This window comes from Triticum dicoccoides, chromosome 1B, assembly GCF_002162155.2.
Source record: "Triticum dicoccoides isolate Atlit2015 ecotype Zavitan chromosome 1B, WEW_v2.0, whole genome shotgun sequence".
NCBI classification, from domain to species: domain Eukaryota; kingdom Viridiplantae; phylum Streptophyta; class Magnoliopsida; order Poales; family Poaceae; genus Triticum; species Triticum dicoccoides.
Genome location: NC_041381.1, coordinates 424,676,502 through 424,699,572, shown reverse-complemented (window position 1 = coordinate 424,699,572; position 23,071 = coordinate 424,676,502).

Here is a 23,071-nt window from a genome sequence, read left to right as displayed (position 1 = left end):
AATATGCCTGTTTGAAATTTGTAAAAAGACAAATATTTAGGAACGAAGGAGTATAATTTTGTGCATGGCACATGGACCCGGATGATGAAGAGGCTTCTGGCAATGCTATCAAGCTTCCATCATTTGTTTACATAATTGACATACTATACAAATAATTTTCCAGCGACATGAAATTGTACAATGGTGTGAGCTTTCAGCTTTTGTTTCGCGTGTCTTGCCATCGATGCTCTTTCGGAAACAATAAAAAACTAACTTCCTCGCTAATGCATGTCAATTATTAGCAGATCAGAGCTAAAGACAGAGTTGTGAGAAGGTGTTAAATTAAAATTGATCCATGCTTTCATTGGTAGCAACGTCCCCTAGCTCTGTCTAAATAAACAAGGCATGTTGGGAAAAAAAGTTGTTGTCTGGAGCATGCAACATTCCGATCATTTTGTGCAGTTCCACTAAAATAGGGCTGAGCGTCCCTGTTCCAAAGATATTAAGTGTGATTACGATAATAGTGGGCTGCTGATGAAACAATAAACACACAAATAGAAGCCGGTCACCTTTGTAGTCTCTCTTAAGACTAACTAGTTGGAGAAGATTAGGCTCGGAGTTGGATGAGGAGGATAGAGCAAAACCAATCTCCCTTTGTGCAGTCGCACTGAAATGTAGAGACGTTACCCGTGTGACATTTTAGTACAACTGCACAAAACACTCTTAAGAAAAAAGTGATTTGTGCAGTTCACCAAAAGGTCGCAATAGCAACGAGGTGAAATGGATAGCCCTGTTTGCAAAAAAAGGTAGAAAGGAAACAATTACTGGCCAATAACAGTTGATGACACAAGCAACGACAAAAAAGAAGCATATTCCTTGTCCTAAGGGAAGATAACAAAACGGCTGTGTTTGTCTAAAACGGTGTGAGGACGAGAATGCAATATGGAAAGTACGCCGGACGAGCTACGTTTTGGGCAAAGAACTATGGAAGATCCACATGCAACGATGTGGGAAGACGGGCAGTGGAGCAAGGCCGGAGGGGATACCTGGAGGTCGTCGGGATGTAATTAGGTGAGCGGCAGCGGGCGGAATCTGCGAGCAGGTGGCGTAGGCCCTACCGCGCGGGAGCTTGGTCATAGAGAACGTCGTGTACCGCAGATCGGGACGTGCTGCCTCGGCGCCGTCGAACAGAGAAACGATGCACTTCCTCCCTTTCCCCCGGCGGACTGAATGCAGCCGGATCAATGACCAACGGTGAGAGAGAGAGAGAGGCCACCGCACTCCCTTTCCCCCGGCGGATGGGATGCGGCCGGATCAATGACCAACGGTGAGAGAGAGAGAGCCCACCGCAGCCTTGTGTGAGATACTCTGAAGAGCGACAAACTAGGCAGGCATGCTCCATTTTATATAGTGAGCGGACTATCTTTTTCTCCATAAAAATCGTTTTATATTCTGTGTACGTGCCATTGAGCGCTATAACTTTATTTAAAAATAACGCGGCAACGCGTTAAGTCAAACTTTGTTTTGTGCACGCGTGGTACACGACCTCCCTAGGTAAACAACCGCTACAGGCGTTCAAATTAGCACGTGGGCTGCCATTTCGTAAAGAAATGAGCTCCACCGTGTACCCGCGCGGGTGTGGCTGGGCACGAAGCATGAGTACGTGCACGGTGCACCTATTCTCTTCTTGTATACGTACACCACCTACGTGGGGTTGTGTGAGAGAGATACAAACCTAGAGAGATATAGTGTGTGGGTTCTTGAGAGTTTTTATTTGGGGGGGGGGGTCAATCAAAAAATGTAACATATGCAATGTGTGTGAAATAGAGTCCTGGATATAACATATATATAGAGGGGGCGATCCACGAGAAGAGAGTGGAGGTATCATCGGCTTGAGGTGTCCATACAATCAAAGAGAGGGATGATGTGTGTGTGTGTGTGCGCGCGCGATCGATAAAGAGTGCCATTGAATTTGTGTGTGCCCACGTCAAAGATATAGAGTGGTTGACCTATTGGAACGTGAGAGGGGACATGTGCAATTTTTCTCTATGGCATGGATACCTACCTGCAGCGCTCGACTATTGGTGTGTGGTGGGGGAAGAGGGAGGCCCAATTAACTATAGAGGTACAATGGCTGGTATATGTGTGGAGGAGGAGAGAGGCCTACCTCATGTATTAAGGAGATCGATCTGCCTCATGTATTAAGGGAGATCGATCGGAATCCATGCATATGTGCAGGAGAGGAATAAGGTTGGGAGAGAGACAGAGCTAGAGTGTTGGAGGGGGTGGTAGTGGAGTTGCTTCTAACAAATGGTGGGATAGGCTTGCTAGACAAACGGAGGGCACGCCCGCAATATCAATAAGAGAGGAGATGGCTGCTTGTTGTCTGTGCACGTGCGTGTGAGAGACGGGTTAGGAGGCATGCACGAATGATGAGGGGGGACGATGTGGCTGTGGGAAGTAGACGTAACTACATAGGAAGATCAATCACCCTTTGTTAGAGAAAGGAGAGACATAACTTGTGAGGTACGTCGATCGATGGGGGAGGGTAGTTAAAGTCGATCTAGGTATATGTTGGGAGATCGATCGGTATACATGCATGTGTGTGTTAGAAGCAAATGAGGCACGAGGAGAAGGATAGAGAGAGAGGGATGCATGTAGGAGGTGGTACGAGAGGCATACTATATCGAGGGGGAAGGAGTGTGCGAGTACGAGAATGATGAAAAGAGTGGTGGGAGTGAGGCATGGACGGTGACAAGAGAAGAGGGGAAGCTTGTGTTTGTGCTAGGCACACCTGGCTAGAGAGGCATATCGATCGATGTGTGCCGTAAAGAAGGAGCTGGGGGGCCTACACACACCATGGGTGAACGACCTAAAGTGAAAAGACGAATTTGTGCGATGCAGCTAGAGAATGCTGAGGGAGGGTGAGAGGGATGCGGGTGTGTGCATGCACAAGAGAAAGTTAGCGCTAGCTACAAAGATAAGAGGGATTTGTGGGTGTAAAAGACGAATAGAGATCATATACACTTCATTATAAAAAGCGAATTCAGATATTTGAAGAATTTATCATAGTGTTTTAAACCGACGCATGTGTGAATATATATAACGGTGATACACATGGTGTGGTTATGAACATGTTATACTACATTTAATATATTTTATCTCTACTCTTATAAAAAACGGAGTTGTTGATGATGGTGTGCCTGCCATCCTGCATTATAGGCCATCCGATTTATATCTGGCGTATAGCAAGGAAACTATGATGGTTGATGTTGGCAACAATCATGATTGTAGATTCTTATTGAAATAGAGAAACGAATTCAAATTTAGTTTGAATTGCAGCAGTAGTATAGACATTTGGAATGCACTAAAATGTTGGTATGAGTAGGTTACATGCATTATACAGCAAGCGAAAAAATTTAATCGGACATAACATGGATTCATACTCCTTCCTTCCATCTATATAGGGCGTAATGAGATTGTTAAGACCGCCTTTGACTATTGACAAGATTAATACTACATGACATGCACAATGTGAAAATTATATCATTGAAAGAACCTTTCACAGACGAATTTAACAGTGTTATTTGTGTAAGTTGCATGTCATATATCATTGCTCTAATATTTGGTCAAAGTTAGCATCGAAAAACGCATTAGGCCCTATATAGATGGAAGGAGGGAGTAGCTTTGAATAGAATTTGTATAGTAAAACGGGGCAAGACTCTCTCTTTGTGTGGTGTGAATAGTTTTATTTTTTTGTTTTCTTTTTGGTTGAGGGAAGTGCAAATTGATTTGGTACATACAAGTACAATATTACTACACGTTACGTTAGGCTTGTCCCTAAAATTCAACACGCGTCTTGTTATATCCCGAAAATTCAGATATCGTGCTCTCAAAACTGGCGCCTTCACAACCCGTGCCTTGCTATCCCAAAATTACAACGCGCGTGAAAACTCCCTCCAGCTGCCAAATCCCGACACGTGAAATCCCCCTTCTAACCCTGAGCCGAAAGGGCTGCTAGTTCAAATCGGTGGGGGTACTTTTGTAACACACCCTACATTTTGGACAAGCGCGTCCCTAAGTCATGCTTCACCCCCTCCCATCTCCCCCATTTCGCCATTCGAAATCCCAGGTCGCCATAACCTCTCCGCTCTAGCCGCGAAACCCCACCATCCTCCGTCCGCCACATCACCTCTACCCAGCCGGAGCCTCTTCCCCGGCGACGTCGTCCACCGCAACAGCTCGACGTCCCTCGTCCACCTCCCTGGATGAGGATCCGTCGTCCATCTTGCCGTCCCGCCGGTTCATCCCCCCATCCTCCACCTCCAAGGAGTTGCTTCGACGATCGCCTTGTCTATCGCGATTGCTCCATCCCCACAGCACCGCCTTAACCTGCTCCACCGGAACCGCATCATCCTCACCGACTCCTCGGACAAGCCGAGGCCTACTCGGCGCCACCAAAGAGGTTTTACACTCATCGCATTGCACCTTCTCCTTAACTCGACCTCCCAGCGCCGATGGTGCTCCATCCCACACCCCCATGGAGCGGCTACCTTGAAGCCGGCGCCGCGGGAGAGATCTCCACGGCGGCTCTCCCCCAGTGCGAGGCCCCTTCGGCGGTGGCATCCATACGAGTCGGATCTGCTGCTGCTGCTCCAGCTCTCGCTCGCTCGCTCGCTCGCGCTGCTACTGCTGCTCCGGCTCTCGCTCGATCGCTCGCTCGCCCAGCTGCTGCTGCTGCTCTCCCCCTCGCTCTTGCTGCTGCTCTGCTCCGATTAAGCCACACTTCAGTCGACTGAATCGACTTTTGGGTCAGTCGATTTTCAGGGGTTGGGGGGGCTCGCCAGAGTTAAGGAAGAACCACCCGCAGCGGGGACGGGGGCTCGCTGTTGAGGTACCCCACTATCTATCTCAGGGTTCAGGGTGGGGGGGCCTAGAGGGCTGGTTGGGGTGGCGGTGGCGAGTTGTTTCGGGGCGGTGAGGCGGCGCTAGGGCCGGCGGTTCGTCCGGTGGTGGCTGGCGGCTCGGGGGGGGGGGTGCAGGTTGAAGATGAACTGTAGGCCCTCCCTAAACTACCTTTCAAGTGCCTCTCTGCTACCATTATGTTCAGTTTCGACAGTAGCATTCAGATTCCACAGTAAATTTCAGTTTCAACAGTTAAGTTCAGAGTCAACAGTTTTTACCTCATCTGTTGTAGTCAGGTGGTTTTTTGTGATGTTAATTTTACATCCATTTTACATCATCTACTGGAGATGCTATTAGAATCCCACTTGAGATTGGCGATGTCTGTCTTGTGCTGCTTCGGCCTTTACATCTTACGGTCACCGGAGCTGCTCCAACGACAGAACAATCCATCACAACAGAGCAGTGCCCTGGACGCCGTCTACAGATTCCTCAGATCTTCCTCCACACCTCCGACAGCCACCTCTGCCTCAACTGCTTCAGCGACCAACCCAACGATGTTGAGGTCGACACGGCTACGGCAAAGAGGTTGTACACTTGTTGCATCACTTATTACTATACATTCACGTCGATCCATTAGGGCTATTTTGGTTCAATGGAAAAACGTCGATCCATTGGTTGTTACCATCACTCTAAATTTCTGCATGCTCTCCTTACATAATCTCACCATTTTTTTCGTATGCATGTCAGATATTGTACACAGTCGTGCTGAACATGTAGAGAAAAAGAGAAGAGTTTTGCGCGGCAATACAATGTCATGCAGACATCGCTCCATGGTGGGTTCAATGGCAAACCCTCCCCACCCCTCTCCAGATTGTAATCCAGATGAAGATATCTGTTCTGAGGTGGATTCAGACACCGCTGACCACTCCTATTTACCCCCCCCCAAGGTGTTTGCTCTACCTTGGCATGATGATGTTAGTCATATCATGCATATGTTGCCTTGCAGTGCCTACTTTTGACATCATATACGTCATCTGCTTAGTTTAGACATGTTCTGTAATGCCACCTATTTAGTTTCTACTCCCCCCGTTCCTAAATATAAGTCTTTGTAGAGATTCCATGGGGTGGACTACATACGGAGCAAAATGGATGATCTACACTTAAAATGCATCTATATACATCCGTATGTGGTTCATAGTGAAATCTCTACAAAGACTTATATTTAGAAACGGAGGGAGTATATCATATATGGGAATTATGCAGTCTCATGTCTTTTAGCCAGCCATAATATATGTGAAATGTGCAATGCCATCCTGTTTAACCAGGAATCATATATTTAAATGATATCTTGCCCATCCTTTTCTTCATTACATTTCCATTTGTCGACAATGTTTGTACATTAAACTACTCTTCCTGTGAATCAGCCATTTGGGTGGGAGATGGAAAAATCTGGAGTGAAAACAAGGCCTTCAGAGCAGACAGTGCTACCTATCGAAGCAGATCTCTTGTTGGGTCCCGATAGCTCCTCAGAGATGGATTCAGAGACAGATGACCAGTCCTATTCACCCACTGAGGTGTATGCTCTAACTTGGCACGGTTATACTGCTCATATCATGCATACAGTGTCTTGCATTGCATAGTTTAGACATCATATAGACAATATTCAACACCATGTTCTTAGTTCAGACATCATATCGAATGCCCTCTGTTTAGCATATAATCACATATGTGAATTAAATGACGTGATCCTGATTACTTAGATAACATGTAGGTGAATTATGTCATGCGATTCTGTTTAGTTATTCATCATATCTTTGAATTATGTTATGCTATGCTATCCAGTTTAGATAAACATCATCTATGTGAAATTATGTCATGCTATCCGTTTTAGTTAAACAATATACATGTCAATTATTTCATGCCCTCTTTTTTCCACACTATCTATTGCATCTGTCTCTCATACAATGTCTGTACATTCAACTATGTTTCTTGTTTATCAGCCATTTGAATTGGAGCGGATGATGCCAGTATCTAGCGGACTAAAAACACGGTCTTCAAATAAAACAGTGCTACCTCTTGGTGGAGATAGCACCCCGGTCGTACATGCACAAGAACCAGCCCTACCACACATAACCCAAACTCTCGTAGATTGTACCCCTACTACGATGGATAGAGAACCAGCTTCACCCAATCTAACCCCAACACCAGCCGATAGTAACCCAGTTCCTGTTGACACAACACCATCTCCACCACAGAGCTCCCAAACAAGAGCAGTTAGTAAGGCAGCTCCAGTGCCCAAAGGGCTAGTACTATCACGGCGAACCCCAACTCCACCAGTTAGTACGCCTATTCTTGTGGAGGAAGCACAACTAGCTAGTCGTAGTTTAGCATCTATCGCATTTGATGTTGTTAAATCGTATGTGCGTATCTTTCCATCTTGGAAATATTATACTGAAGATGAAGGAAAAAGCCAGTTGCAGGTGTTTGTCCAGGAGTTATGTGTAAGTAATGTTATTCATGGCAATTACTTTGCTTCGTCCCATACATCCTACCTCCATTCTGGTTATAATACAACAATTTTCCCCATTTTTCTCTATAGAGAAGGACCGATTTGGAAATTCAGGATGAGGTAACCTATGCTAATACCTCTGCTATCTTCAAGAATGCTTGGTGGCAGTATCAGAATTACCTGAAGAAAACGTACTTCACCGGCAAAGAAACTCATCAAATTCCCTTATGTTCTCCTGAGACACATTTACTGGACGATGACTGGGAACGCCTTGTTCTGTACTGGTCCCGAACCAAGAATGTGGTAAGGTCTATGAGCTCATTTTATATTTTTAAGTATTACATTCTTGCGTCTTACTGTACTCTGTTCATGTAGAACAAGTGCCTAAACCTGAAGAACAACTGTTCTAATTTAAGATTCCATTGCTATCATAGTTCAAAAAAGCGCTAGGCGTTAATTGTGCATTTTGCCACCGCCTTGCGCTTTACTGACCAAAGCTCATGCTTATGCGCAGTTATGCAAAGATTATGCATATTTTGCCAACGCCTAGAGCCTAGGCGCGCTTAAGCGCTCGCTTAGGCGCGCCTTTTTTAACTATGATTGCTTTGCTCTTGTATCACTGTATTTACTCATACAAACTTATTTTTAAATTGAAGGATCCAATCGAAACCCCAATGGCACAGCAGGTATGTTCACACATGTTTCTTTAACAGGTTTGCTCTTATCAATAGCTCTGTTGATTTCAATTTTAATTGTGTATACAGTTGACTTTCATATCATGCACATTACTAGCATCACAACAGAGCCAATAGTGTTGTTGTACATGTAGACCCATGGTACCCATCTGAAATCTTGTTGTGTCGTGTAGTTTCCCACGCTTTGTATTCTTTCACTGCTGCTTTGTCCTGAACTGATATGATTTGAACCGTGTCTCTATTTTGATTTGGCAAGACAATGCAGTGACCATAGGACATAGATATATGTTTGTTTGATGCTTTTATTATGTACTAGTACTTGGCAATAGAAGACTTGGTAGTTTAATCCTGTCCACCTTACTACTGAACTGGTTCACCGAAATGAGTTTCATATACTAGTACATGCTAAACTTGTTATGTGTCTTCTTGTTTCTTCTTTTAGAATGCTGATAGAATATTGGGGAAGAGTGCCTTATTAAGCAATGGTAAAGGAAGTAATACAGATAAGGTTCAGGATAGTGACACATCCTTGTTGGTCTCCAACAAAGCTGATAAAATAGCTAAGGAAGACTATCTTGAAGACATCGAGACAACCCCAAAGTCCTGTATTGGTTTAGTGTTCGAGTTACTGGCCACTACCGCTTGCACAAGCTATTCAAACTCACTGTCTGAATCAGTTCGGTTTCTTGAGTCTCAACTACAAGCTGAAAGACATCGATCAGTTGTGCTGCCACAAGAAGTGCAAGGACTGCGGAAGTCCCTGGAGCATTCAGATGCATACTTTCTGGTGCAACAGAAAGCGTTGGAGGATTTTAGCGCCAAACAGGACAAAGCTAATCAGCTTTCTAAGCTTATTGCCAGCATGGTGGATACCCAGGATAACGTTTCTTGAGCTCTTCTGAAGTTGTTTCAGTTATGCTCTTGTTTTGCTGCTGTGATTATTTGCACTGGTGGCCAATTTTGACGGCTAGTGTATGTAATGTGCTGCTTTGTTCCCTATATTTTCACTGGTGGCGAACTTTGATGCCCAGTGGATGTAATATGTGTAATACGGGTAATAGGCTAGCGTTAATTGCTTGCTTATTTATTTCCTTGTTGTCTTGTTTAGTTGTTTGCTTGTAGTCACTGCAGTTCTTTTTCTGTTTTTTTTCTAGTGGCCACAATAGCCTATTTTTGGTAACTAGGCCAAAATAATCATGGCAACACACGAACTGTTGTAACCATGGGCCTCCTGCAGGCCGTATGATCCATGGGCCTTCGTCCGGCCGTAGGATCCATTGGACTTCTATACGGGCCATAGGATTCATCGGCCTTCTATACGGGCCTTGGGGTCCATGGGCCTTCTACGGGCCGTAGGGTCCATGGGCCTTCTACGGGCCGTACGATCCATGGGCCTTCTACGGGCCATACTATCCATGAGCCTCATCCGGGCCGTAGGATCCATGGGCATTCTACGGGGCGTATCATCATTTCACCAATCATGGGCCGTACTATTCGTGGACCACAACATGCCGTTAATAGGCCGTATTTGATAACTCTATGAAAACAGCCCAACGGTTTTTTTTGACATGAAAACGGCCCAACGTATTAATGGTCCGCAAAAGGGCCGACTGTAACGACGGGCTGAATTTGGCCCACAAGCAGAAAATGACAGTAACGGGCCGTATGTAACCGAATGCTGCAAATGAGCCCAAGAATCAATGGGCCCTCAGAAGGCCGAAAGATAACTTGGGCTGGAAATGGCCCAATGGAATAACGGGCCGTTAATGGGTATAAAGTAATACACTGTTCACCACGGGCCAGTTTCACCATGGGCCGTTAATGGGCCAAGAGTTACAAAGGGCCTCATATGGGCCGAAAGAAGTCATGGGCCACACATGGGCCGGAAGTTAAAATGGACTGGAATCATATTGGACAGCCTAGATGACACTACTGGACCTAATTCGGATAGGGCGTAACGGGCCCTGGGTTAGCGGGCTGTAAATGGGCTATATGCGAACATGCTGTTAATAGGCTTTCCGTGGGCCGACCAGCCACCTTTTGACCAAGTCAAACGGGCCGGCCTTTTCACAGGAATGGGCCTCTGTTGGGCCATGCCACGTGTCGCCGTATCATAGGCGCCTTCGGTCCAATGAGCGGATGACATCTGTCCCAACGGTGAGCCAACACGTGTTTCCTCCAGCCAATGATGATTTTACATGTGGAAAATCCCCATTGGTCGGGGCTGTTAATGGGTTATCGGATCCAAAACCCGACCCGATAGCTTAATGGCGTTCCGTTATGGTGGATGCCACGTGTCGGTCACCCTTGACGAAAGCACTTCTGTGACGCGCGATTTATCATCATGGAAGTGGACACTTCCGCGATGATAATTTTGGTAATGTCATGGAACACTTCTACGATAGCACAGGTATGACTATCTTGAATTTGTCATAAATTTGTCATGGATGTACATGCATGACAAAAAACGCAACCTACTGTGACAAACACGTATCATAACGGAAGTGTATTTTTTGTAGTGTATTGACCCTTGTGATAGCAACCTTTATTATGCAGCCGGTCGCTTTTATTTCTTCACCATCACAAGATCGTAGAAAGCTTACTTGAAGGATCTTATTCAATCCATAGGTAGATAAGGTGGACTCTTATGACATGAAAATGGGTTTAAGGGTTTTGGATGCACAAGTAGTATTTGTACTTAGTATGAATTTTTGGCTGGCAAAAGATCCTACACAAGCACCACATGTTAGAAGATCCATAACAATATAACTTCTATGTGACTGTAAACAACCATAAATTATTATGTTGTTTTCCTTGTCTAACCTCAACTAATTGATATAAAATATTTGATGGGGGCTCAAAATCATAAAAGATGTCCAGGATAGTATGTTCATATGCGAGACCTCTCTTCCTTTACTACTTTTTACACGGATTGCACCAATGACCAATGCTATGCTTGTCAACTACCAACAAATTTTATCAAGTATACTTATTTTATGTGAAGTCATTATTCCCCATGGGAGTAGCATATGATCTTTTTATTCTTTTATTTTCCATTGCTAAGATTGAAACAAGAATGCAAAACAAAACTCAAACTAATCTTTATTATATATCTCGCACACAATTACATAGATAGATAGATCACTAAGCAAGCACTAAAAAATAGATCATACCAAAACTTTATTCTTCTAAATCACCGAATAAATAAGGATCGAACTAACATAGATAATGATGATAAAAAGTGGTGGTGATACGATATCGGGCACCTCCCCCATTTTTGGCACAAGCCAAGGGGAGTACCCATGCCCATGTACTCAAGTCTCCTTCTTTTGGATTGATGGTAACAATGAAGAGGTATTAGGCTTGTCCTCTGGATTCCAAGGCATAGGATCCCCATCATAAAAATATGAACGTGTCTCCGAGGTTTTGAAATTTGTAGCTAAACTCATACCTTTAAACCCGGCCGCATACTCAAAATTCTGATTTTACAAGTCATAAATCTGGGCCTAAAGGTGATCAATCCTGTCATTGAGTTTGAAGATGGCATCTTTCAATATTATTGTTGGCCAACTTGTGTTCTCAAGTGAACTTTGTGATCATGGAGTGATTGGCGTGAATTCTACTCTCAACCATCCCTTGGCACTTGAAAATCTCCTGTTCCACCGCTTCCAGCCTGGCCTTCTCGCTTCCGGTCTTCTTAGGCCCTCGAACGCCCTGGATGTGAAGCACCCCCTCACACATCTCGATCTCCTGAGGGTGTTCCATTACCTCCAGAAGATAAGGGTTGAGGACCTTCTTGAAGAACTTGTCCTTGGATGAGCTTGGAGGCGCCATGGCGATCTAGATCTAATAGAAAAACAACACAAAACAAGTATAGAGGAGGTTTTTGTGACACGGTGGTCAAAACACTGGAAAGTATATGTAATGGATTTTTTCATGCAGGACAAGTACATGGAAAAAGACGGAGTCGAGAAAGTCCACGAGGGGGGCACAAGCCTGGGAGGCGCACCTATGGGAGTAGATCACACCCCTCGAGCTTGTCGCTCGCTCGTGCACTTGTCAAACTATTTATTATTTTCCTAATTTTTTATATTTCTAAACAGACAGAAAGTACTTTAATGGAACCTTTGGAGTCAGTTTACTTACTGTACTACGTACTTACCCCCTTTTCAGGTTCTGGAGCGTTCCGGAAGGTTGCCTCATGTGTTCCTCCGGTGTCATAGTTTGGATAATATTGGTTTCAACATTAATGGGTGTACCTGAGATATAATGTTAAATTCTTTGCCCATTAACCACCTTCAGATTAGTGCCTTCGGTGTTGTTTATCTTGACGGCTCTAGAATGATAGACTTCTTCAACAATATACGATCCTTCCCATTTAGGGAGAAGCTTTCCTGCAAAGAATCTTAAACAAGGGTTGCGCAACAAACTTGATCACCTATTTGAATTCATGTTTTTGGATTCTTCTATTGTGCCATATTTTAAGATTTTCTTTAAATAGCTTAGCATTTTCATAAGTTTGTGTCCTCCATTCATCTAAAGAACTAATATCAAATAACCACTTTTCATCGGCAAGTTTGAAATCATAGTTAAGTTCTTTAATTGCCCAATATGCTTTATGTTCCAACTCAAGAGGTAAATGACATGCTTTTACATAGACCATTTTCTAAGGGGACATACCCATAGGGTTTTTATAAGCAGTTCCATATACCCACAATGCATAATCTAGTTTCTTAGACCAATTCTTGCTAGATCTATTAACGGACTTTCGCAAAATTAGCTTTATTTCTCGATTGCTCAATTCAACTTGACTACTAGACTGAGGATGATACAGTGACACAGTTCTATGGTTGGCATCATATTTAGCAAGGAGTTTACAGAATGCACCATGAATAAAATGTGAACCACCATCATTCATTAAATATCTAGGGACTCCGAACCTCGTGAAACTAACTTCTTTAAGCATTTTAATAGAAGTGTTATGATCAACACTACTAGTTGGAATAGTTTCTATCCACTTAGAAACATAATCAACAACAACTAGAATATGAGTATACCCATTAGAGGAAGGAAAAGGTCTCATATAATAAAATCCCCAAACATCAAATGGTTCAATAACAAGTGAATAATCCTTAGGCATTTGCCGACGTCTACTAATATTACCAATTCTTTGACATTCATCACAAGACAAGACAAACTCACCTGCATCCTTGAAGAAAGTAGACCAATAAAAACTAGATTGCAATATCTTATGTGCAGTTCTCACTCCAGCATGGTGTCCTCCGTAAGCCTAGGAGTGACACTTTCGTAGGATTTGTTCCTGTTCATCCTCAGGTATACATCATCTCATAATGCCATCTACTCCTTCTTTATAAAGGTGTGGATCATCCCAGAAGTAATGTCTTAAATCAAAGAAGAATTTTTTTTCTTTTATTGTTATGTGGAACTAGGTGGTATATATTTAGCAACAATGTAATTAGCATAGTCTGCATACCAAAGAGTATTACAAGAAGCATTTATAACAACTAGTTGTTCGTCAGGAAAACTATCTTCAATAGGCAATGGGTCATCAAGAACATTTTCCAATCTAGACAAGTTATCGGCTACGGGATTCTCAGCTCCCTTCCTATCAGTAATATGCAAGTCAAATTCTTGTAACAATAGAACCCACCTAATGAGTCTAGGTTTAGCATCTTTTTTCATAAGATATTTAATAGCAACATGATCGGTGTGCACATTTACTTTAGAATCAACAATGTAAGACCTGAATTTTTCACATGCAAACACATCTGCTAAAAAGTCTTTCTCAGTTGTAGCATAATTTCTTTGAGCATTGTCTAGAGTTTCATTAGCATAGTGGATAACATTTAATTTCTTATCAATTCTTTGTCCTAGAATGTTACCAATAGCATAGTCACTATCATCACACATAATTTCAAATTGTAAGTTCCAATCCAGTGGTTGAACGATAGGTGCAAAAGTTAAGGCTTTCTTAAGTGTTTCAAAGGCTTCCACACAATCATCATCAAAAACAAATGGAACATCTTTTTGCATAAGATTGCTAAGAGTCCTAGAAATTTTAGAGAAATCTTTAATAAACCTTCTATAGAAACCAGCATGACCAAGGAAACTTCTTTGCCGACATGGCATTTTCTCAATTGCATCAACTTTATCTTTATCTACTTCTATACCTTGTTCAGAGATTTTATGTCCCAAATAAATACCTTCATTCACCATAGAGTGGCACTTCTCCTAATTCAAGACAAGATTAGTTTTCTCACATCTCTGCAAAACTCGATCAAGGTTGCTTAAGTAATTACCAAAAGAAGTCCCGTAAATGGAAAAAAAATCCTCCATGAAGACCTCAACAATCTTTACACAAAAATCAGATAATATAGCAGTCATACATCTTTGAAAGGTAGCACGTGCATTGCATAAACCAAAAGGCATACTTCTATAAGCATAAGTTCCAAGAAAGGCAAGTAAAAGTGGTTTTCCCTTGATCTTCTTGTGACACGGGTATTCGAGAAAAAACATAATATCCATCAAGGAAACAAAAGTGTGTATGCTTAGACAATCTTTCTAACATTTGATCAATGAAATGCAAGGGGTAATGATCTTTTCTAGTTGCTTTATTTAATTTCCTAAAATCAATTACCATCCTATAGCCAGTCACAATTCTTTGTGGAATGAGTTCATTTTTATCATTAGGAACAACGGTTATACCTCCTTTCGTAGGAACACAATTAACAGGACTTACCTATCTACTATCAACTATGTGATAAATTATACCTGCTTCTAGAAGCTTTAGTATTTCAGTTCTTACCACATCCTTTATTTTAGGATTTAGTCATCATTGGTGATCACCACCTGGCTTAGCATTAGGCTCTATATTAATCTTGTGCTGACAGAGAGTGGGACTAATGCCCGTAAGATCATCTAGAGTATATCCAATAGCGGCGCTATGCTTCCTCAGAATTTTAAGTAATCTCTTCTCTTCATGCTCTGAAGGTTAGCACTAATAATAATAGGATATATTTTCTTTTCATCAAGATAAGCATATTTCAAAGTATTAGGTAATTGCTTCAATTCAAACACGGGGTCACCGTTAGGTGGAGGAGGAGCTCCAAGGGTTTCAACGGGAAAATTATGTTTCTGAATAGGTGTTTGATCAAAGAACATCTTATCTATTTCATTTCTTTCTTTCATATGCATATCATTTTCATGGTCTAGCAAATATTGTTCCAACGGATCAGTAGGAGGTACGACAATAGAAGCAAGACCAATAATCTCGTCCTTACAGGCAATTCTTTATCATGAGGTTGTCTACGAAATTTGGAGAAATTTAACTCATGAGATACATCACCAAAATTAACTCTATCAGTTTCTTTATTGCAATCTATCTTGGCATTAACTGTTTTCAAGAAAGGTCTACCAAATATAGTGCGACAAAAGTCATCTTGTGGAGAACCAAGGACTAGAAAATCAATAGGGTATTTTACTTTTCCACACAAGACTTCAACATCTCTAACAATCCTAAGCGATGAAATAGTATCTCTATTCGCAAGATTAGTAGTAACATGTATGTCTTCTATTTCAGCAGGTGCTATATCAGTCCTAATCTCTTGATATAAGGTAAATGGAACAACACTCACACTAGCACCCCAATCACATAAACCGTGGTAGCAATGATCTCCTCTTTTAACAGAGACAACAAGCATGCCGACAACAGGTCTATTCTTAACCTTAAGATTAGGCTTAGCAATTCTAGTAGCTCCATTACAGAAGTAAATAACAGGCCCATCAATATCATCGGCTAAGAGATATTTAACCATAGCAACATTAGGTTCAACTTTAATTTGTTCTGAGGGTCTAGGTGCTCTAATATTACTTTTGTTAACCACATGTGACGTCCCCGACTTAACTGTGCACTAATCATACACGCAAATGCGCACAATTAAGATCAGAGACTCATGGGAAGATATCACAACACAAATCCAGACACAAATTAAAGTCATACAACTTTATATTACAAGCCAGGGCCACGAAGGCTCAAATACATAAGTTAGCGGAAGCAACAACATCTGTGGATAGACATAAGATAAACAAGTCTGCCTTAAGAAGGCTAGCAAAAACAATGATATCTAATCAAAAAGGCGAAGGCCTCCTGCCTAGGGCCTCTTAACTACTCCTGGTCATTGTCGATCACCACATAGTAGTAGGCTCCATCGGGGTAGTAGTAGTCGTTGGCAGGATCAACTGGCTCCGTCATCTGATCGCAGCAATCGGGTAGAGGGCAAAAGAGGTAGCAAAGGAACCGTCAGTACTCATCCAAAGTACTCACAAGACTTATGTCAGATTTATACTAAGTATGCATCAGTATCAAAGGAATGGGGCTATATCTTTGGGCTATACTACAGAAATGCTAGAATAGAAGGGAATACCTAGCCTATTGAAGACTAGCAACTTGCTACATCTTGAAGCATTAGAAGAGTGCAGATTAGCATAACATAATTAATAAGTATATTGTAGTAACACCCAGAGATCCTTGCTCGACTCCTGCGAGAAGGCATTCCTGGATCCATCATATCCATTTAGTGTCTCCAGTATCTAGTTCTAGTTGTAGTAGATTGGGATACAACTCCGAGTGTCCATTACCGTGGACACGAGTATTCAAATAGATATAAATCCCTGCAGGGGTGCACAAACTTACCCAACACGCTCGATTAACTCTGGTCAGACACACTTTTCCGATCATGCCCGACCTTGGCTTGTCGACACGCCATAGTCCTACCTAGGCTCAATAGAGAGGCCAACACACCGGTCTACATCAAGGGAGTCATGGGCCAGTCGTCCTTTGCAATCATGCATGTTGCGAGGATGACCAGGATAAGTCCTAACTACCTCTTTATACAAAGCAGGTGCTTACGGGACCACCCGGGTGCGTGCCGCTCAACTGTGACGTATATTGAGCTTTTGGGAGAATCGTACGACGCTAAGTGCCCATACTTATTCCCACATGGTGGTTAGTGCGAAAAGGCCATATGCCTACTTAGATCACATATCCAAACCCATTAGTGTATTGGGAGCGCGTGGAGATGATTAGTGATCCTGTCACCCTCTCTCATGGACTTACGGCAAGGGTCAGGCCCATCCCTCTCTAGGGCGGTCTACCTGCCCGATCATGCCACATCATTATCTAGCGAGTACCCTCATGGTCAACCTGACTTCAATAACTCTCGCGGGTACCCCTCGAGGCCGACCCGACTTCAACAAGGGACTGGCATAAAGTCAAGGTATCCGTGTGTCCATAACATCAAGGGGGAAATCCGAGGAATCACCCTCGATGGATTCCTACTCGATGTAACCATCAAGGTGACTTTGGAGGAATCACCCTCGAAGGTTTCACAGTTGAGGTGTTGCACGACAGAGTCGTTATCGGGAGTGGTGAAGGAGGAATCACCCTCCGTAATCCACGACCGATTAGCTACACTACAGAGGTATCATCAGGAGTGAGATACGAGGTGTCACCCTCAACACTCGATAGTAGCTCTGTAGAGTCGTACAACTAAGGAGGTGCCGATGATGTGTCGGTCTCTACACATCGATGACGTTGATCGAGTCACCAGTAGTAAAGTGGGGCAACAAGGACAAGGGTGAGGGGTCACTGATGGATGACTAATCAACCTATACTAAGCATATAGGATAACAGGTAAAGTAACAACAACAGATTACGAAAGCAGGCTATGCATGAAAACAGGAGCTATCGAACAACAGTAGAAAAATCTAATGTAAGCAAGAGAGAGAAAGAATAGGTGAAATAGGAATAATCAAGGGGCTTTTGCTTGCCTGGAAGCTCTGCTGAGAGTGGCTGGACGTTAGGGGCGTAGTGGTACTCGGGAGCAGCGTCGGTTTTGGGGTCTATCAGAGAGAAGAGGGGGAGGAAACAGTAAATATAAAGCAAACAAATGCATCATGATGCATGACATGGCAAAAAGCTATGCTAGGGGTGACCAAACGCAGTGCTACGCATTACAGAAGGAGCGGAAAATATTCATGGATATTTCCCCGGCTTTAGTCAGCTATTGGAAAGATGAACCAGAGGGGAAGGTACTATGTGGATAGAATATTCGGATTCGCCAAATTTTTCTGAGAAACTTTCATATATAAATTATTTTCATTTGAGTTATAGATTATTTTATATGAATTTTCACATATTTAAACATTTTCTGAAATTCTGGAATTATTATTATGTTGAAATTAAATGGGAAAAGTGCACCCAACTGTGCACGTAGATGCTGATAGTGGGGCCCAGTTGACTGCGCAGTCAGCAGTCAACTTTGGACTTTAACTGGTCAAACTAACCATGGGGTCCCACCTGTCAGTGACTGAGCTATTTAACAAAGGTTAATTTTAGCTAACTAATTTAATTAGCTAGTGGGACCCACATGTCAGTGTCACATCAGTTAACATGTTAATTTAATTAGTAAAAAAGTTATTTACTACGATGGGGCCTACATGTCAGTGTGATTATCACTAATTAAAGGAACTCACACGCGGGGCCCACATGTGAGTGGTAGTGGGCATAGTCATGTCAGTAGTAGGGGGTACAGTTAGCACTTTGACCCCGGTCAACGCGGTTAACGAGACCCACCAAGGCCACTTGTAGTGACCCTGGGTGGACCCGATGTGGTACCAAGTCAGGGTGGTGCCGGAGTAGCTCTGGCGAGCCAGAAACACGACAGAGGGCTCGGGTCTTCGCCGAAATTTTGCTACACGCGGCCATATCGCTCTCGGCTGGTCGCTTTAGAATGGGTGTTCGACACTGTGTCGGTTGGTGCTACTGGCCGAAGCTGGGGCTGACAGAAACGGCGCAGGCATTGAGGGAAGGTGGCGGCGACATTCGGGTTAGTATGAGCGTGCGGCTAGGGGTGGTTTTCGCGCAAACTAAATGGCTAGAAAGCCTCCGACGAACTCCAGGAGGACGATGGGCACCGTGGGGCGGCTCGGGTAGCCCTGCTTCGAGCAGTTCACCGGCCATGGCGCTGCCGAGCTTCGCCTCTTGTTGGGACTACGGTGGAGTGTGCAAAAGCGTGAAAGAGAGAAAGGGAGCGATGCAGCGGCTCACCGTGCGGCTCAAGGAGGCTGACGAAAGCTTAGGAGCGGCATGGGAAGATGGCAATGCCGGCGGTTGCCGGTGACCGAAGCGAAAGGGGCTGCTTGATCCGGCAATTGCAGGGCTCCCCGGCACTAGTACTTGGCGCAGAAGACGTGGTCAAGCTCGGCGGAGCCTCCTGACACGGTGGAGTGGAACGAGGACGACTGTCGCCGCGACGGAGATGGGCAGCGGCGACGGCAACGCTCGGCTGAGGGAGGAGGAAGAGGGGAGAGGTGATAGAGAGTGAGGAGAGGGGCGAGAGGGAGGGGAGAAAGTGAGTGGGAGTGGGGGACGTGGAAGGGGAGGCATTCGAGGAGCTGCGGGTTCGAGACCTTATCCCCTCCACGGCGAGGCCGAAGAGGGGGTCCGGCGGGGACGTGCGGGCGCACGCGCCCTCGGTCATTCCGTGTAGCGAGGTTGAAGCCGACCGGGTGGGTGGGCTATGATGCCACGGGCCAGGCCCAGTGCACAAGGCCCAGTGCACAGTGGTTTGTGCCCTTTCTCTTTTTTATTTCTTTTTATTTTTCTTTTGCTTTCTTTATTTATTCTGTTTTGTTTTTACTTCTAATAGCAAATGATTTTTATTAAATATGGAAGTTGGCCCATTATTTATATTGCAATTTTAGATGCTGCCACAAAAAGTTTGGGAGGCATTTGAAATGGATTGGATTTTTTATAATTTAAAAAGTATTTTAAAAGGCTGATTTGGCACTGAATTAAATGCTAGGGCTCATTTTAGCAAACAAGTGATGTTGTTTTCCTTAACCAAATATTGCTAAGAGAATACTTGCTAAATGGTGAACTATTTTCCAACCATGTTTGTGGATTTAAATTCTCACTTTAAATTTGAATTGAATTGAGATGTGGAATTTGAAATGAGATTTGAACCAAAGTGATCAACCACTTTAAGCAAAGTGACTTAGCATAATCAAGATGGATTGATGTAGCTTAATACATGGGGGTGTTACAAATCTCCTCCTCTAGAAGAAATTCTTGTCCCAAGAATTAGGAGGTAGAAGGGAAAAGATCGGGGTATTCTTCCCGAAGATGTTCCTCGTGTTCCCAAGTGGCTTCTTCTTCACTATGATTCGACCACTTCACTTTAAGGAACTTGGTAACCTTCGGCGGGTTGGACGTTCAACTTGATCAAGAATACAGATCGGATGCTCTTTTCAAGAGAGATCATCTTGCACTTCGATCGTTTCATGATCCACTTCACGGTGTAGATCCTTGAAGCAGCGACGAAGTTGCGACACATGGAAGATATCATGGACATGAGAGAACTGCGGTGGCAATTCCAATTTATAAGCCACATATCCATGTCCGGCAAGAATGCGGAAATGACCAATGTAGCGAGGAGCTAACTTTCCCTTGACTCCAAAACAAAGAGTACCTCTCATAGGAGTGACATGCAGGTAAGCTTGATCACTAGGTTGATAGATTGATCCCTAGTGTTTACGGTCATAGTTGCTCTTCTGGCAGAATTGGGCTGCCTTGAGATTATCCCGGACAATGCGGACTTGCTCTTCAGCTTGTTGGATAATATCCGGACCAATGAGTGGCCGTTCCCTGGTTATTGACCAATTTAGATGGGTTTAGCACTTACGTCCATATAATACCTCGAAGGGTGCCATCTTCAAGCTAGCTTGATAGCTGTTATTGTAAGAGAATTCAGCATACGGAAGAGATTCTTCCCACTTCTTTCTGAATTAGATGACACGGGCACACATCATATCTTCAAGCACTTGGTTGATTCGTTCAACATGATCTTGGGACTGGGGTGATAAGCAATGCGCCAGGTTATATGAGTTCCCATAGCTTCTTGGAAATTATCCTAGAACTATGAGGTGAAAATTCTACACAGTCTGAACTGATCTCCTTCGGAATGCTGTGGAGTGTCACAATTCTGGAGATATACAAATTTACTAATTGACTAGCAGTGATTGTCTCCTTGGCTGGCAGAAAGTGTGTTGCTTTGTAGAATTGGTCGATGACGATAAAAATAGCATCGTGACCCTTTTGTGATTTGGGGAGGCCAGTGATGAAATCCATTTGAACCTTATCCCATTTCCATTCAGGAATAGGAAGCGTTTGCAGAAGTCCAGCAGGTTTCTGATGTTCTGCTTTAACATGATGGCAAATGTCACATTCCTCAATATATCGAGCAATGTCTTGCTTCATTTTAGACCACCAGTATTTCTGACGAATGTCTAGATACATCTTGGTACTTGCAGGATGAATAGACAAAGGTGTGTTATGTGCTTCCTTCATAAATTTCTTTGTCATAAGTTCGAATCGGGGTGCCACAAGGCGATCTCTAAAGTATAAAGCTCCACCTTCATCCAAGGAGAAAACTTTGGCCTTTTCAGAGGCAAGATCACTCATAATCTGATCAATTTCAGTGTCTTTCTCTTGCGCGGACTTGATAGCCTTCTGTAGAGTTAGTTCCAGGACAAGGTTATTAAGAGAACCCTGTGGAACAATGGGAAGGTTCAACTTGCGAAGTTCTTCAGGAATGAGGGGTTGAGCTTTCTGAACCATGAAGTTGTTGCAATAAGACTTGCGACTCAGGGCATCGGCCATAACATTAGCTTTACCAGGGGTATAAGAAATACCGTAGTCATAGTATGTAATTGCTTCCATCCATCATTGCTGACGGAGATTCAGGTCTGGCTGAGTAAATAGATACTTCATATTTTGACGATTGGTGAAGATCTCGCAACGGTTACCAAGAAGGTAATGTTGCCACAACTTCAGCGCATAAATAACCGTAGCAAGTGCAAGGTCATGAACTAGGTAGTTCTCTTCATGAGGATGTAACTGTCGAGAGGCATAAACAATCACCATGCGCTCTTGCATTATTACACAGACTAATCCTTGATGGGATGCATCAAAATAAATGAAAAGGTCCTTGCGAGAATCTGGAGGAGCAAGCACTGGGGCAGAAGTCATTTTGTCCTTAAGTGCGTGGAAACTTTCCTAACATTTCTCTATCCAATCAAACTTAACGCCCTTATGAAGCAGATTAGTCAATGGCTTGGCGGTCTTGGAGAAGTTCTTGACAAAAGGAATAGGTGATGAGTCCGAGAAAACTTCTGACTTATTTGACACTCTTCGAGGGAGTCCAGTCAAGAATAGACTTAACTCGTTCTGGGTTGACAGCAATACCATCCTTGGAGATCACATGACCAAGGTAGGTCACTTCATGTAACCAAAATTCACACTTGGAATACTTGGCATATAGTTGATGTTCTCGAAGCTTTTCCAGTACAAGACCAAGATGTTCAACATGTTCTTGTTTATTATTGGAATATACAAGGATATCATCCAGATAAACCATGATGAATTTTTCGAGGTATTCCATGAAGATATAGTTCATCGAACTAGAGAACGTAGTTGGAGCATTGGTTAAGACGAAAGACATGACAATGTACTCATATGATCCATAGCGAGTAACGAATGCGGTCTTTAGAATATCCTCTTCATGAACCTGGATCTGGTGGTAACCCAACCTCAAGTCAAGTTTAGAGAAGATTGAGGAACCAGCAAGTTGATCATACAGATCATTGATCCGAGGAAGCATGTTGGTGATATAACTATTTGTGTAAGCCGCCCAGGAGGGGCCGGGTTACGCAAAGAAGACTCACCAGAAAGAAGCCCAAGACCAAAGCATGAAGATGGCGGTTCAATAGAGGGCTTAAGGCCCACAGGCGACTTAAGGCCCGTTGTAGTAAACCGCCATAGTAGTTTGACTTGTATCATAAGGTAGACTTAACTAGTCACCGAGCCGGACACTATTTATAAGCCGGCCGGGACTCTGTAAGC